A 15,151-nucleotide genomic window follows, 5' to 3' on the forward strand; every position below is an offset into this window, starting at 1 on the left:
GCAAGACGGACCGTGTAGTCGTCCCCTTGTCGTTGATACCCTGAACTCGCCATCGCTCTCGGGTCACTTGTACGGCTTTACCGAAAGCCGCCAACGCCGTTCTTACGTCCTCATCGGCCACACCATGTATTAACCAATGAAGACGCAGCCGCACCTGCTGGTCTTGAGGGTCGACCACAATACAGCGCCGCCCCTTTACCTTCAGCTCCTTGACTTCCAGCATCCTTTGCGTGGCGTCCGCGGTGTTCATGGTCATAGCCCAGACGTGGTTAATCTGGTAGGCCCCCAGGGCCAGCACTTCCGGCAACAATCCTGTTAGGCCAAGAGCGTCCCGGAAATCTACTTTGTAGGGTCTAGCTCGAACGTCGCCGTGCAAAGACACGGTGTTTAGCACAAAGCGCCCCTTTGGCAGTGGAGGCAAAATAATCTGATAGCCTGCGTAATCTTCGGTGTTCCACCTGTTTCCGCGGCCAACAAAGGCCGCTGTCGCCGCTCCACTGGAGCTCATGATTCGCCGTCCGTCACGCTCGGTGGCCGGAAGTAGAACCCGGGTCTCCTGGGTGAGAGCCAGGTATCCTAGCCACTAGACCACGCCGGAACACAGAAGTCCGACGCTAAAAATCGGTGCCATCAATGCCGTCGCTTTGTAATTTGCTTTCATTTGGCGCAAGAAGAAAACGAAAGGTCTCACCGAGATTTGAACTCGGATCGCTGGATTCAGAGTCCAGAGTGCTAACCATTACACCATGAGACCTCAACGAAACATTCCGACGCCGGGAATCGAACCCGGGCCTCCTGGGTGAGAGCCAGGTATCCTAGCCACTAGACCACGCCGGAACACAGAAGTGCGACGCTAAAAATCGGTGCCATCAATGCCGTCGCTTTGTAATTTGCTTTAATTTGGCGCAAAAGGAAACGAAAGGTCTCACCGAGATTTGAACTCGGATCGCTGGATTCAGAGTCCAGAGTGCTAACCATTACACCATGAGACCTCAACGAAACATTCCGACGCCGGGAATCGAACCCGGACCTCCTGGGTGAGAGCCAGGTATCCTAGCCACTAGACCACGCCGGAACACAGAAGTGCGACGTTAAAAATCGGTGCCATCAATGCCGTCGCTTTGTAATTTGCTTTAATTTGGCGCAAAAAGAAAACGAAAGGTCTCACCGAGATTTGAACTCGGATCACTGGATTCAGAGTTCAAAGTGCTAACCATTACACCATGAGACCTTAACGAAACATTCCGACGCCGGGAATCGAACCCGGGCCTCCTGGGTGAGAGCCAGGTATCCTAGCCACTAGACCACGCCGGAACACACGAGTCCGACGCTAAAAATCGGTGCCATCAATGCCGCCGCTTTGTAATTTGCTTTAATTTGGCGCAAAAAATAAACGAAAGGTCTCACCAAGGTTTGAACTCGGATCGCTGGATTCAGAGTCCAGAGTGCTAACCATTACACCTCAACGAAACATTCCGACGCCGGGAATCGAACCCGGGCCTCCTGGGTGAGAGCCAGGTATCCTAGCCACTAGACCACGCCGGAACACAGCAGTGCGACGCTAACAATCGGTGCCATCAATGCCGTCGCTTTGTAATTTGCTTTAATTTGGCGCAAAAAGAAAACGAAAGGTCTCACCGAGATTTGAACTCGGATCGCTGGATTCAGAGTCCAGAGTGCTAACCATTACACCATGAGACCTCAACGAAACATTCCGACGCCGGGAATCGAACCCGGGCCTCCTGGGTGAGAGCCAGGTATCCTAGCCACTAGACCACGCCGGATTTTTTTTTCTTTATTTCCGGATTTCGTCAATTACACGTCACACAAGAATTCGAAAACTCTGAATTCAACATAACTGGACACATGTCGATACATACTAAAAACGGGACTTTCAGCTCGTCCCGTGTAGCTTGGTTAGTAAGGTTTAAGCTCCAATAACTTTTCGATTATGGGCAACCATTCAGGTGGCTCGTTAAGAGCCTTTAACACATCTCTAACAGATGAAATATTTTCAGCAAAATATATCTTGGCTGGCTTGGGATCCACATGCTCGTGTCTGAAATCCATTCTTGTTTTCCAGACACTGTGCATTGTAACCAACATCATAACATCATATGGCACGTTCCCTGTTTGCGCAAATGGCAAGAACCGAATTCCGAATGGCGTTAGCGGAAGATCCTTTTTAAGCGTCCTCTGTAGGACGTCCCACAAGAAAATTGAATCAGAGCAATCTAACAAAATATGTTCAGTTGTTTCTGGCTTGTTACATATCATTCAATTTACACCCCAAGGCAGATAGATACCTTTTTCTTTTAACCATGGTTTAACAGGGAGCGTGTCACTGTGTAGTAAGAAGAAAAATGTTTTAGTTGACGCTCTAATAGGCATTTTTTTAACACGTTTCAGTACATCCCGTTCGGGTCCTAATGCATACTTTGCACGATATAAAGGTACAGGGCATAGCACATCAACTAAATCCTTATACAGTTGTTTTTTGCTTACTGATGACAAATAATCCCTAGAAAAATGCACTTCAAGAAAACGAGCAGCATAAACAACTGCTTTCAAAAATCCTTTTGCCGCTACATGCGGTGCACAAAAAGAGGATACAATGTACTGTGGTAGTGCATCACGCAGGCGCATTTGCATGACCGTACGTAGAAAGCCATCACTTTGATCACGCAAGAAAAAATATCGCGAAACAAGTTGCTTAAGAAACAAGTGCGAAAGGCCAAGCCCGCCTTTCTTGACAGAATGAAAGAGATTTATTCTGCCGGTCCTCTCCCAAGTCGATCTCCAGAGAAAGATAGCAAAAATTCTATGGATCTTTTGCACACACGTTCGCGACATGCATATCACCTGTAGCATATAAAAAATTTTCGCCACGAGAAACACATTGCAAACTGTTGCGCGCGCAAATATCGACAGGTCGCATCCGCCCCACTTTGTTGTCTGTGCCCTAACGTGTTCCACTTGATCAGTCCACTGTTCGGTGTTTTCCTGATAACATCCTAAAGGTACGCCAAGATACCTGGACGGAGAAGTGGTAAAGTTGATACCTTCAAGCTGTTCTGGCCTAGAATCCCACTCCCCATGCCAAAACCCGAGACACTTTTTCCAACTGATGGCACTTCCAGTGAGTCTACAGAAAGCTCTTGCGTCACTGACTGCCTCTTGTATGCTCTCTTTATTTTCACAAAAAATCGCGATGTCGTCTGCATAGGCCAAAACTTTTATTTCATGCGATAAAAACTGATAACCCGTTATTTTTTCATTGCTAAACACTCTTAAACAAAAGGGCTCTAAGTAAATAGCAAACAAAAAGGCTGCTGCGGGACATCCTTGACGGACGCTAGAACGCACGTCTATCTCTTCGCTGAGTTTCCTGTTAATTACGATTTTAGCCTGGCAATGATTGTATGCCATTTTCACACCATCCCTTATTACCGCTTCTACATTTACGTAATCCAGCAATGCAAAAAGTATGTTATGACACACCCTGTCAAATGCTTTTTCCAAATCTAACTGAATCATGGCTATACGACCACATGACGCATCACAGCACTCTAAAATTGTTCTTGCCGTATGAATATTGCTAAAGATGCTTCTTCCTCTTATTCCACATGTTTGGGGTGCACCAACAATATCGGTAATTACCGTTTGAAGTCTATTTGCAATAACCTTCATATACACTTTGTAATCAACACTTGTTAGACTTATTGGCCTATAATTTTCTACCGACTGCAATCTTTCAGGGTCTTCAGTTTTCGGTATAAGTATAATATGACTTTTCCTAAAAGACATGGGCATTTGTTTGACGTCATATGCCTCCGTTATGGTACGGTGAAGCATTTCTGAAATTTCTGTTTTGAAAAACTTATAAAAGGCCGTCACGATGCCATCTGGTCCAGGTGTCTTGCCGTTACTGAGGTCATCAATCGCTTTCTGAGTTTCTTCTATTGCTATTGGCCTTTCAAGACCAATTTTAACGCCGTCATCCAGTTTGGGCATAAGTGACAGAAAACCGTTTACAAAAGGGCCTTGCACTTCTGCTTCGCTCCCCAACAAGCTCCGATACCGTTCAAGGAAAGCCAGTTCAATAATCTTCTGGTCTGACGAAACCGTGCCCCGATAGCGTATTTCTTTTATTTCCTTTTTGGTAGCATACCTCTTTTCTTCAGCTAGCGCGCGTTTGGTGGGTGTTTCTCCCACCAAAAACCTTCCGCACGTGCCCTTACCACGGCGCCTTTATATCTTTCCTCAGCGATGGATTCCATCTGTCTTTTCACTTCTTTAATTTCTTTTCTGAACAATCCGGGTATCGTGCTATCGGCATTTAAAAGATAGTCCAGTGTGGCTTGTAGTTCGTTTTCTTTTTGTTTTTCTTTATATCGTAGGATGCTTGACCTCTCAATTGCGCACATTTTTACTTCGGTTTTAAAATTCTCCCAAACCGCGGTAAAGCTTGTGGTATCATTAAACAGAGCTTCTTTGCACTTTTGGCTCACCAGTTTAACAAACGCTTCGTCTTTCAAAAGGTTTTCATTTAACTTCCAAAGGTCCCAATTAAACGCACTTGTTTTTCTTTTATGACCTACTTGGAACATTACAAGACTATGGTCACTAAAGCTAACGTGTTTCACTATGTAGTTGCTGCAAAAAGCCAAGATACATTGCGAAATGTACACGCGATCTAACCTTGCGTGGCTTTGAAGCTGAAAGTGTGTGAACTGCGCATGGTTTCCGCGAAGAACATCACCAACGTCCACAAGGTCCTCTGTTAAAGCTCGAAGCTGCAGTGCACTCTTGTCATGAACTGGACTATTACTAACCGTGTCTTCAGGCATGCAAACGGAATTGAAGTCACCAAGTAACGCGACAATTCTGTCACACTTTAAAAAATTTGCTACGTAATCAAAAAAACATTTTCTGTCAGAACATGTATTAGGTGCGTATACACAAATAATTCGCCATTTCTTTCCATGAAAAGAAAAATCACAAAGTGCTAATCTGCCATCTTGAGAAGTTGTGACACTTTCTTCAATAATACCAATAGACCGTTTTAAAAAGATTACAGATCCTCCCGACTTTCCAATGGCATGGCATACACAGACATTAAAATTTGCTTTATAATTATTAACCATGCGGTCAGCCTGCTCCTCGCTCTCAATTTTTGAATCTTGTAACGCTAAGATGTCGATATCATTTTCAATTAACAGACGCTTTAACTGTACTTGTCGCTTTCTTGCCGTTAACCCTCTTACATTCAGAGTACCTATCCGAAGCGCTGACGGTAAATTAAAGGACATTGAATGTGAGGGGTCAAGCCGACCGCAGTGCGATAGATTCACGATTCTGGGACTCAGACTCACAGTCTCACGCCGCTCTGTAAGAAGTGGCCTCGCTGTTTGAAACGAGGCCGAAGCGTGTTCCTTGGCGGCACACATTGCTGACACACAGCGCTGCTCGTCCGACCCAGTTCAACCGTCAAGTGCTATTCCGGTCAGCAACCCCGCTAACGCGGGGTCACTGTCGGTGTGGTCCTTTTGTCTGGCGGCACGTTGGGTTTTACTTTAAACGAACTTCTGATGACTGGTGTCTTCAGGACTGTCTCGCCAGTGCAGTCTTCGCCTCGCTTGCCGACGCCTTCATTCCGTTCACGCGGCCTCTTTGAGACAGCTGAAGTGCCGCTTTTGCCTCCGTCCTTGTCGGCGTCTTCCTTGTTAAGTTCGAACTCATGGGTTTCCATGACGGTCGCAGGAACGCTTGTGTTGTCCGAGACTTTATCATCTTCTGCTGTTTCTTGTAGCTCGTTGGCTTTGCTGTCCTGGTTGTCGTCCTTTCCTTCAGCGTTTTCAAAGGAGGGTCGCGTTAATGGCTTGCCGCCGGAGCTTGATGCAACCCCACCTCTGCTGGTTGTTTCCTCCGCATCGACCTGGTCCATGAGGCGTTCGTTCACAGTGTCATTTCTACCGGACCCTGTTACGTTTGCGTAGCTACGCACACACTGGGTATCGTCATGGCCATAGCGACGGCAGAGCCCGCATCGTGGAACTCGGCACTCGCGCCGTATGTGACCCGTGCCGTGGCACCGGAGGCAGAGCGGCGGTCTCCCTGGTACATGCACTAGTGCATGGTCTTCGCCGACGCGGAGCTGGTGTGGCAGGTCTTCCACGGTGTAGCCAGCCTTCAGGCGCAGGGATACTAGACGCGTGTGGGAACCCTTGTCATTACAGCCTGCCACACGCCACTTCTCCCTCGATATGTCGCTAATAGTGCCGTAAGGCGACAGGGCAGTTCTCACGTCTTCGTCCGGTGTGGTGTGCAGAAGCCAATACAGCTTCATCCTGATGTCTTGGTTGCAGGGGTCTATGACAACACACCGCTGCTCCTTAACACTGAAGGCTGGGGCTGTCAAAATCTTCTGCTTGGCTTTTCCGTCTTTGAATGTTATCGCCCAGACCTGATTCATTTGATACGCTCCTAGGGCCACAACTTCCGGCATGAGCTGCAGACGGTCTAAAGCATCTCGGAAATGTTCGACACGGTATGGCCTTGTCTTTACATCAGCGTGCAAAAAACAGTAGTCGTAACGGTCGTACCTGAAGGCAACTGCGGTAAAATGATCTGGTATTCCTGCGATGTCGTATCGTTCAACCTGATGCCGCGACCCAGCTGGGCCGCTGAAACCGCCCCTGAGGAGCAAGACATTCTGCGTCCGCACCGTACGGTAGCCGGAAGTAGAATCTCCTAGCCACTAGACCACGCTGGATTTTTTTTAATTTATTGCCTGTTAGCGATACAATACGAAAAAACATGGAATGACTCAATTCACAATTTTGAATTCAAAAGAAAACCACATTCACAATGAAATGAGGCGATAAAAACACCGGCTGTATTACACATTATACAGCTTGGTTAAAGGTATTTTGTTGTCATGAGGTGGTCAAAGATCCATAGCCATCCTGGGGGCTCGCATAAAGACCTATATGCGTCCCGTACATATACAATATTTTCAACAAAATACTCTTTTGCTGGTCGTGCAACTTGGTCTGCATTTCTGACCACCATTCGCGTCCTCCCGAGACTGTGCATGCACAACAGCATTATTAGGTCATACGGCACCGTCTCTGTTTGCTCAAAAGGCAGAAACCTTATCCCGAAAGGCGTTAATGGGAAATCTTTTTTGAGAGTTCTCTGTAGGATGTCCCATAAGAATATGGAATCCCAGCAATTAAAGAAAATATGCTCTATTGTCTCTGGCTTTTTACAAATGATGCAGTTGACGCTTCCAGGCACAAAGATACCTTTTTCCTGGAGCCAAGGTTTGACAGGTAGCGTGCCGCAGTGTAACATAAAGAAGAAAGTTTTTGTAGAAGCCTTCACAGGGAAACCTTTTACATGTTTCAGCACATTCCGCTCTTGTCCTAAATGATATGCTGAACGATAAATCGGTGTAGGGCACATGACATAAGTAAGGTCCTTGTAAAGCTTCTTTCTTGAAACATCTGACAGATAATCTACTGAAAAATGCGCTCTCAGAAAACGTACACTATCCACAACTTCACGCATAAATCCTTTCACAGTTACATTACGAAGCGCGTATGATATAACAATAAAATCAGGCAATGCATGACACAATCGCAGTTGAATAACAGTGCGCAAGAACGCGTCACTTTGGTCGCGAAAAAACACAAATCTCGACACGACCTGTTTCAAGAACAAATGAGATAAACCTACACCTCCATTCCCCACCGCATGAAATAAGTTTACACGACTCATCCTTTCCCAACCAGATGCCCACAAAAAACAGCAAATATTCTGTGCAATTTCTGCACACAAATCCTTGACATACACAACACTTGTAACATATAAAACACTTTCGCTACCAAAAACAAGTTACACACCCTCGTACGGGTGAAAATAGACATACTTCGTCCGCCCCACTTTGATGTCTGCGCTTTTATTTTTTCAGTTGGCTCTGCCCACTGGCTCGTTGCATTTTTATAATATTGAAGCGGAACACCAAGGTAGCTGGATGGGACGGTTGTGAACTTTATGCCTTCATAGCATTCTGGCTTATCTTCCAATTCTCCGTGCCAGAAACCTAAACACTTCTGCCAGTTTATGGCACTACCAGTAAAGCTACAAAATTCTTTGGCATATTTTACTGCTTCTTTAATGCTTGTTTTGTCTCCACAAAAAATTGCAATGTCATCTGCGTAAGACAAGATATTAATTTCAATTGTGAAGAAACGGAAACCTCGTATATTCTGGTTGTTTTGCACTTTAAGACAAAAAGGTTCCACGAACATTGCAAATAATAATGTTGAAATCGGATCTCCCTGTTTCACACCAGTTACAACTGATATTCGATCACTTAATGTCTTATTAATTATTAGATTGGTAGTACAATCAGTGTAAGCCATTTTTACCCCATCTAGGACCACCTTGCCAACGTTAGTATATTCCAGTAATCTAAAGATCGCCTCTTGTGCTACCCTATCAAAGGCTTTCCCAAGGTCCAGCTGTACCATCGCCACGTGCCCGCATACCATATCACAGCACTCCAGTACACTTCGAGCTGTATGAACATTCGTAAAAATTGTCCTCCCCTTTATGCCACATGTTTGGTGTTTACCAACTACCAATGTTATTACACTTTGCAGTCTTTTAGCTAACACTTTCATGAATATCCTGTAATCAACATTTGCAAGACTTATCGGCCGATATGCTTCCCCTGAAAGTAATTTCGAGGGGTCATCTGTTTGAGGTATTAGTACAATATGGCTTGTTTTAAAAGATGGAGGCATTCTACGGCTGTCATACGCTTCATTAATAACATGGTAGAGTATTTCAGCCAATTCCTGTTTAAAAGCTTTGTAGAATGACGCGCCAAGGCCATCAGGCCCAGGCGACTTTCCTACACTTAAATATTTTATTGCTGTTTAGATTTCATGAACACTAATGGGAGCTTCCAGTGTACTTTTCGCATCGTCGTCCAACCTCGGCATTAGTGGCATAAATTCTGTAAAAAAGCCTTCGTGTACAGGTGTCTTACACCCCAGCAAGGCCGTGTATCTTTCAACAAATGCTTTCTGGATCACATTTTGATCAGTCGTGACTTCATCACGATAGCAAATTCGTTTGATTTCGTTCTTTGCGCCGTAGCATCTTTCGTCTCCCAGTGCACGCTTGGTAGGGGTTTCCCCCAGCCAGAGCCGTTCAGCCCGCGCTCTTATCACGGCCCCTCTATATTTTTCAACTTCCATGGCTTCCATCTTTCTTTTAACTTCTTTATTCTCTTCTGAGAACAGCCCAGGTATTGTGGTTTCAGCATTTAAAAGATAGTCCAGAGTATTTCGTAGTTTTTTTCCTTCTTGTTTAGATCTGTGCCGCAGTGCGCATGCTCTATCAATTGCAGTAATTTTAACATCGATTTTAAATTGTTCCCACAACGCACCAATCCTGTCAGACTTACCAGAGTTAACAGCTTCAATTCTTTCTGTCACTGCCCGCATAAACGTTTCATCATGTAGCAACTTTTCGTTAAGCTTCCAAAGATTCCAATTAAACTGTGAAGTTTTTCGTTTCGTGCCTATTTCAAACATGACCAGGCTATGGTCGCTGAAGCTTACATGCTTTACCATGTATTTGAAGCATAATGGCATAAGGCTTGCTGAAATGTATGCGCGATCTAACCTGGCATGACTCGCACCTTGGAAATGCGTATACTGCACACAATTACAACGGAGTACATCCCCCACATCAAACATATATTTTTCTTGTGTAATTGTGTTCAACAGATCAGCGCTCAAATCTCCAATAGGTACATTTTTGACTGTGTCCTCAGGCAAGCATACACAGTTAAAATCACCAAGAAGCACAACTTTCCTTTCACAAGACAAAAACGGTTCAACATACTCGAAGAAAACCTTGCGCTCCCTCTCTCTATTCAGGGCGTAGATGCACAAAAGGCGCCACTCAGCTTCATTAAAAGAAAAATCACACAGGACTAGCCGACCATTTTCACTGGTGAGGACTGCTTCCTCTAATATTCCGATACTATTGCGTAAAAAAAGGGCACATCCTCCGGACTTGCCAGCAGCATGACACACACAAACGTTATATCTTGCTTTAAAAGTCTCGACCATCCGGTCTGTTGCTTCCTGACTCTCGATTTTTGTCTCCTGAATAGCCAAAATATCTATGTCATTGTCGAGCATTAGGCGACTAACTTGCACTTGCCGTCGTCTTGCTGTCAATCCCCGTACATTCAACGTTGCAATACGAAGTGCAGAATGATTTGGGTCCATTGTCTTATTTTGTTTCTCACCATACCTAATACGCTACGCAAAAACAGGCGAGGGAGACTTACATCACCGGTCACTGTGCACAGCAGGCGGATTCGTCCACACGGGTAATTAGCCCGGCTTCTACCTTGAAGACACTCAACTCAACCAAAGTCTCAACATGATTGTCCTCGTACATACAGTTGAACAAGAAGGCAAAAAAGTACCCCCGCTAACGCGGAGGCACTCGCGGCCCTTGCAACCGGTCTGGTGGGACCGTCGGCTTGGGCTTGAAGCTGCTCCTACGAGTGGTCGTTGACTTCAGCGGCGGTGGTCCCACAGCGCTCGTTGGGTCACAGCAATCCTCGTCGCTAGCCACCTTCTCATGAGGTCTCTTAGTAACGGCTGTTGCAGGTTGACTTCCTTTTTCACTTTTCGGGAGTGCCTCGTTCTCCGAGTCATTCTGCGAAGCACTAGACCACGCCGGAACGGAGAAGTCTGACGCTAAAAATCGGTGCCATCAATGCCGCCGCTTTGTAATTTGCTTTAATTTGGCGCAAAAAGACGAAAGGTCTCACCGAGATTTGAACTCGGATCGCTGGATTCAGAGTCCAGAGTGCTAACCATTACACCATGAGACCTTAACGAAACATTCCGACGCCGGGAATCGATCCCGGGCCTCCTGGGTGAGAGCCAGGTATCCTAGCTTAATGTTTTCACAGTCAGAACACGCAGCAGGCTTTCTTGTATTATAATATTGTCGTGATTGATTGACTTGTTTCTAACCAATTACAATGGAGAACGCACTTTTTTGTTGCTGGTTTTTATTCCGATGTTGAATGTTTAAGAAGGTTGCCAAATTTGTTTCATGGCCTGAATATCTTTCATGTCACTTCGTGATATGATGCTGTTATCATAATCAATTTATTATTTGAGGAGAACCCTGGAGTAAAATTATTGAGTAAAAGTTTTTCATGGCCTGGTGCGTTAGACGCACCTCTAACGGATGGTAGCGCAAAAAAAGACTCAGTCACATGTCCTTGTTACCTACCATTGTAATTGTCTTTTTTGTGCTGCTCTTTGTAGAGAATACAATAATTCTCAACATTTCAAAATTCATTCACGTAAATAGAGAAAACGGGATTGCATCCTGTACTAGGCGATAGCACAGGATGTAAATCCCAACAGGTTGTCGGATTTACATATTTAAAGTGGTGGCAGTTGCTCCTGATCGCTATTAAACGCGTGTCCCCTCTTTTTGTTTTCATGGGTTTTTTTTGTAGCTACAGGTACGATACAGGAAATTTGTTCTCATGAATCTCTACCTCAAATTTTTTTTCTAGCTCGACTTATTTTGCTTATTTTGTTCGAGTGATATTGTTATTGTAACTGATTGTTTGTTCTTAATAATTTTGTTTCATTTATATGACAACAAGAGTTCTTTTTCAGTATCGTGTTATGTCTTTCTGTATAATAGTCTACAATGTAAATATTATAGTTTAAATACGAGTAAAACTCTACTATACTATGCTGACGTATGAGAACAACTCATTGTTGCACGGTTTTACAGGATCACAAACTACCCGGAGATTCAAAGAAGGTTCAGCCTGTTGGCCATAATATGTATTAAAAAGACTAGCTCTCGCGACCCCCCAGAAATTTCTCGATAGATAATGTGAAAACAATCGATTACACAATTACACACTGTCCGTTCTGCGTTTGACTTTATTTAGTCTTTTTTTTCATTCTTAGCCTGAATTTATATGCCGTTCTGTGACCTGACCTCATGTTTTATTTGGTTAGAGTATAGTATACTTTACGTTCAAGTGTCTTTTCATATTAACACTTTTGCGAGCAGTAGTTAGCGCACTTGTATGAGCTGACCTCGTGTTCAGTACCACAACGGCATCGAAACCCCGAACCCGGACGCCAACCCACGAAGTTCTACGTATTCCCGGGCTGTCTATGCAAGAAAGAGAGGAGACAAGCGAGCACTACCTACTCTAGGGGGTGTTGGCCCTACTGCTGTTGTTGGCAGTGTCAAGTAAGTCAAGCTTGTTCACGTTCGCATGCCAATTTACGTTACATTCCTGAACGTAAAATATTTTGTCCGTTTCGCGGAGTCAGTGGATGGGATCCTCGCATGTAACTGGGGTTCATCAATAAAGGATACACCGGTAGCCTCCATTGGATGGCAACACTGAGCGTCGACAGGTGCGACGGCTTCGCACAGATACAGCGAGTGGCGTGATGCGATGTCACTGCATGTCGAAAACCGAGGAAAGAGGCAAAGGAACTAAAAAAAAGTTCCCAGGTGTCCTTAGCTAACGCCTAAGAGACATGAAGGCGGAAGCCTCGTATAGCCTACTGCAATTCACCTGAATCCACATTAACCCACTATAACCCTCCTTCTGCTATGTTAATCTTCATCCATCCACCTTAATCGACTACAACCACCATAATAAACCGCAGTCCACCTTATCCTTGCTTCATGCAGCAGTATCCACCCTAATCCAACCACTAATCAATCATTAATTAACGTTGTTATGAATGTATTGCTAGTTTTTTTCATATCTCTCTTGTTCCCTGCACTGTGAATTCTTAGAAATAATCCTGTGGTTTTACAATTGGAATGTATTCTCCCCCGTCCCCTCTGAAATGTACAACTATGTACTTTGAAGGTCTCACAAATAAGAAATAAATCGCTTGGCTATACATTACTCATCATTTATACACGGCTGGACATACTTCGGTTCGCTTGTGGCCTTCCTTGGGTGACGTGATAATTTATGTACCTCACAACGCGACCTTGAAACAGAGATTGAAGGGTTTCGCCTGAAAAAAAAGCGCGAGAAAACGCGCGTGGGAGACCTCCTGACAAATAAGAGAGACGATTCTACCATCGCATCGCGCGACAGGACTGTGACGTTCCTGAGGGGTCTAAATAACCCATGATTAACTTTTACAACTGCCACTCAGGCACTTGGGGCACTGTCGAGTCCAATTCGGATCAGGTACTTCTGCACGGACATTTTAGGCCGCGATATTGCACGATCCGGATCCAATAGTTCGCGATCGCAGGCGCTGTCATCTGCACCACAATTCTGGGCGAGCTCTACCAGCTCGATTCGGTTTGTACGACGGTGCAACGCCATTCTTGATCGTGATCGAAAATTTTGATCCGTTTGACCGCGATCGAAGGTGCTCGTGTTGTCCCAGTATTGAAGAACGAGTGAGAGCCACAGCGATTTAAACGGGGCGCTGATCTCTCGCAACGCAACTCTCAGAGTCAAGACCGTTCGGTGTAACTTTAGCAAATGGGCTAATTAATCACCCGGCTGTATTAAAGTGTTGAGCTGCTTGCAGCTTGCTACATCACAAATGTCGCTGCTTTAGCGCGCGCTGTCAAACACGAGAAAGCGCAATCTGCGTCGCAGGCGCAAATCGGCCGACGCTCAATGCGTCACCCAAAGCCCGTCGAGCGGTATTCCCGTCACCACGAGCAAACTTTCATGTCTAAGCTAGAAGGCGAAGCAACAAACGCTGCCACGAATAACGGCAAACATTGAGTAAAACGACAAACGTTTGCATTCCGACTTACCTGATTCTGAGGACCACCGTTATCCTTGCCTCGATGCATTACTTTTTCATACCACTTACCCGGGAAACTGTACAACTCGACAGGAGGCTGCGGGCCCAGGTGTTTTTTGTTACTGCGGTGGCAGTTCACCACGCTACAGTACCGGCCTCCTTGGCTACCCGACCGCCGAACCACGCGAAACACGGGCTACTCGAGGATCGCGAACACTTCACGATGCCGGTGACCCGATACGTGGTGAAGCCGTCCGCTCTAGGGCGAGGATGTGGTGCTGGCGTCTATAGACAAACTTGAGGCTGGGAGCCCTACAGCGTTCCTGCTGACCTGGGGCGCTAAAACCTAAAGCTATTCCAAACTTTTCTATTCCAATTGTGCAATCAGGCTTCCACGATTGGCCGAAAAAATTTTGGGCCACCCCCACTTTGCTTGTCTTTCAGGCGACATCGCGAAAACAACCCCATTTTATAACATATGTGCACACATAATGCATGATTAGACCAAACCAAAGAAAAATATTTTTTCCTGATTAGTCGCCTTTTTCGCCATTAGCCGTCTGCTATTGGTCAAGTGCGTTTGCGGGCTGCGACCGCTTCTGTCTGTCACGCAACGTCACAAAACCGCAAAAACTCACCACGTCAAAGTGACGTATACGTGTTAAAGATGCATTAATATGCCGAACAAAATTGAATTTTTTTCCTCAATAAAAGCCGGGCATTACTCCGATCCGAAAAGAAGGCTGCCCCCGATCGCTCTGGCACTGGCAACTCAGAGCTGCCAGGAAGCTTGATTTGCGTATAATAAACAATTTGTCGTGGGAGTATAACGTTATCGAGCCTTATCGGCACATATACGACGTTGCTGTGGGAACTCCTCTGCTGAGAATGCGTTTTAGCGACCTATTTATCCTTCTGTTGCACGCGACCGCGATTTTTGACCAGCCACCGCAAGCTAAGCCAGGGGAAGCGGACCAACACATTATTTTCTGAGAATCCCTTTTAGAGATATTTTTATACTTCCGTTGCACGCCGCCGCGATTTTCGACCAGCCACCGCAAAGTGAGCGTTGGGAAGCGAACCAAAACTTTCTTTACTGAGGATGTTTTAGCGACATTTTATCTTTCCGTTGCACGCGACCGCGATTTTCGACCAGCCACCGCAAGCGAGGGGAAGCGGACCAACGCGTGGTTTGCCGAGGATCCTTTTTAGCAACATTTTATCCTTCCGTTGCACGCAACCGCTATTTTAGACCAGCCACCGAA

At 45.5% G+C, this 15,151-nt stretch overlaps 10 non-coding genes across 10 annotated transcripts; all 10 read right to left on the minus strand.

Moving 5' to 3' along the window:
• Positions 1-682: 682 nt before the first annotated feature.
• On the minus strand, positions 683-754 carry TRNAQ-CUG (transfer RNA glutamine (anticodon CUG)). Its single transcript has one exon. It is a non-coding gene; the product is annotated as a tRNA-Gln (tRNA).
• An 11-nt stretch (positions 755-765) lies between these two features.
• Positions 766-837, minus strand: TRNAE-CUC (transfer RNA glutamic acid (anticodon CUC)). The gene has a single exon. It is a non-coding gene; the product is annotated as a tRNA-Glu (tRNA).
• An 83-nt stretch (positions 838-920) lies between these two features.
• Positions 921-992, minus strand: TRNAQ-CUG (transfer RNA glutamine (anticodon CUG)). The gene has a single exon. It is a non-coding gene; the product is annotated as a tRNA-Gln (tRNA).
• Positions 993-1,003: 11 nt separating this feature from the next.
• TRNAE-CUC (transfer RNA glutamic acid (anticodon CUC)) lies at positions 1,004-1,075 on the minus strand. Its single transcript has one exon. It is a non-coding gene; the product is annotated as a tRNA-Glu (tRNA).
• Positions 1,076-1,159: 84 nt separating this feature from the next.
• Positions 1,160-1,231, minus strand: TRNAQ-CUG (transfer RNA glutamine (anticodon CUG)). Its single transcript has one exon. It is a non-coding gene; the product is annotated as a tRNA-Gln (tRNA).
• Positions 1,232-1,242: 11 nt separating this feature from the next.
• TRNAE-CUC (transfer RNA glutamic acid (anticodon CUC)) lies at positions 1,243-1,314 on the minus strand. The gene has a single exon. It is a non-coding gene; the product is annotated as a tRNA-Glu (tRNA).
• A 159-nt stretch (positions 1,315-1,473) lies between these two features.
• TRNAE-CUC (transfer RNA glutamic acid (anticodon CUC)) lies at positions 1,474-1,545 on the minus strand. The gene has a single exon. It is a non-coding gene; the product is annotated as a tRNA-Glu (tRNA).
• An 84-nt stretch (positions 1,546-1,629) lies between these two features.
• TRNAQ-CUG (transfer RNA glutamine (anticodon CUG)) lies at positions 1,630-1,701 on the minus strand. Its single transcript has one exon. It is a non-coding gene; the product is annotated as a tRNA-Gln (tRNA).
• Positions 1,702-1,712: 11 nt separating this feature from the next.
• On the minus strand, positions 1,713-1,784 carry TRNAE-CUC (transfer RNA glutamic acid (anticodon CUC)). Its single transcript has one exon. It is a non-coding gene; the product is annotated as a tRNA-Glu (tRNA).
• Positions 1,785-10,864: 9,080 nt separating this feature from the next.
• On the minus strand, positions 10,865-10,936 carry TRNAQ-CUG (transfer RNA glutamine (anticodon CUG)). Its single transcript has one exon. It is a non-coding gene; the product is annotated as a tRNA-Gln (tRNA).
• Between the last annotated feature and the right edge of the window lie 4,215 nt (positions 10,937-15,151).

Source organism: Dermacentor albipictus, chromosome 7 (genome assembly GCF_038994185.2).
Source record: "Dermacentor albipictus isolate Rhodes 1998 colony chromosome 7, USDA_Dalb.pri_finalv2, whole genome shotgun sequence".
Classification (NCBI taxonomy): domain Eukaryota; kingdom Metazoa; phylum Arthropoda; class Arachnida; order Ixodida; family Ixodidae; genus Dermacentor; species Dermacentor albipictus.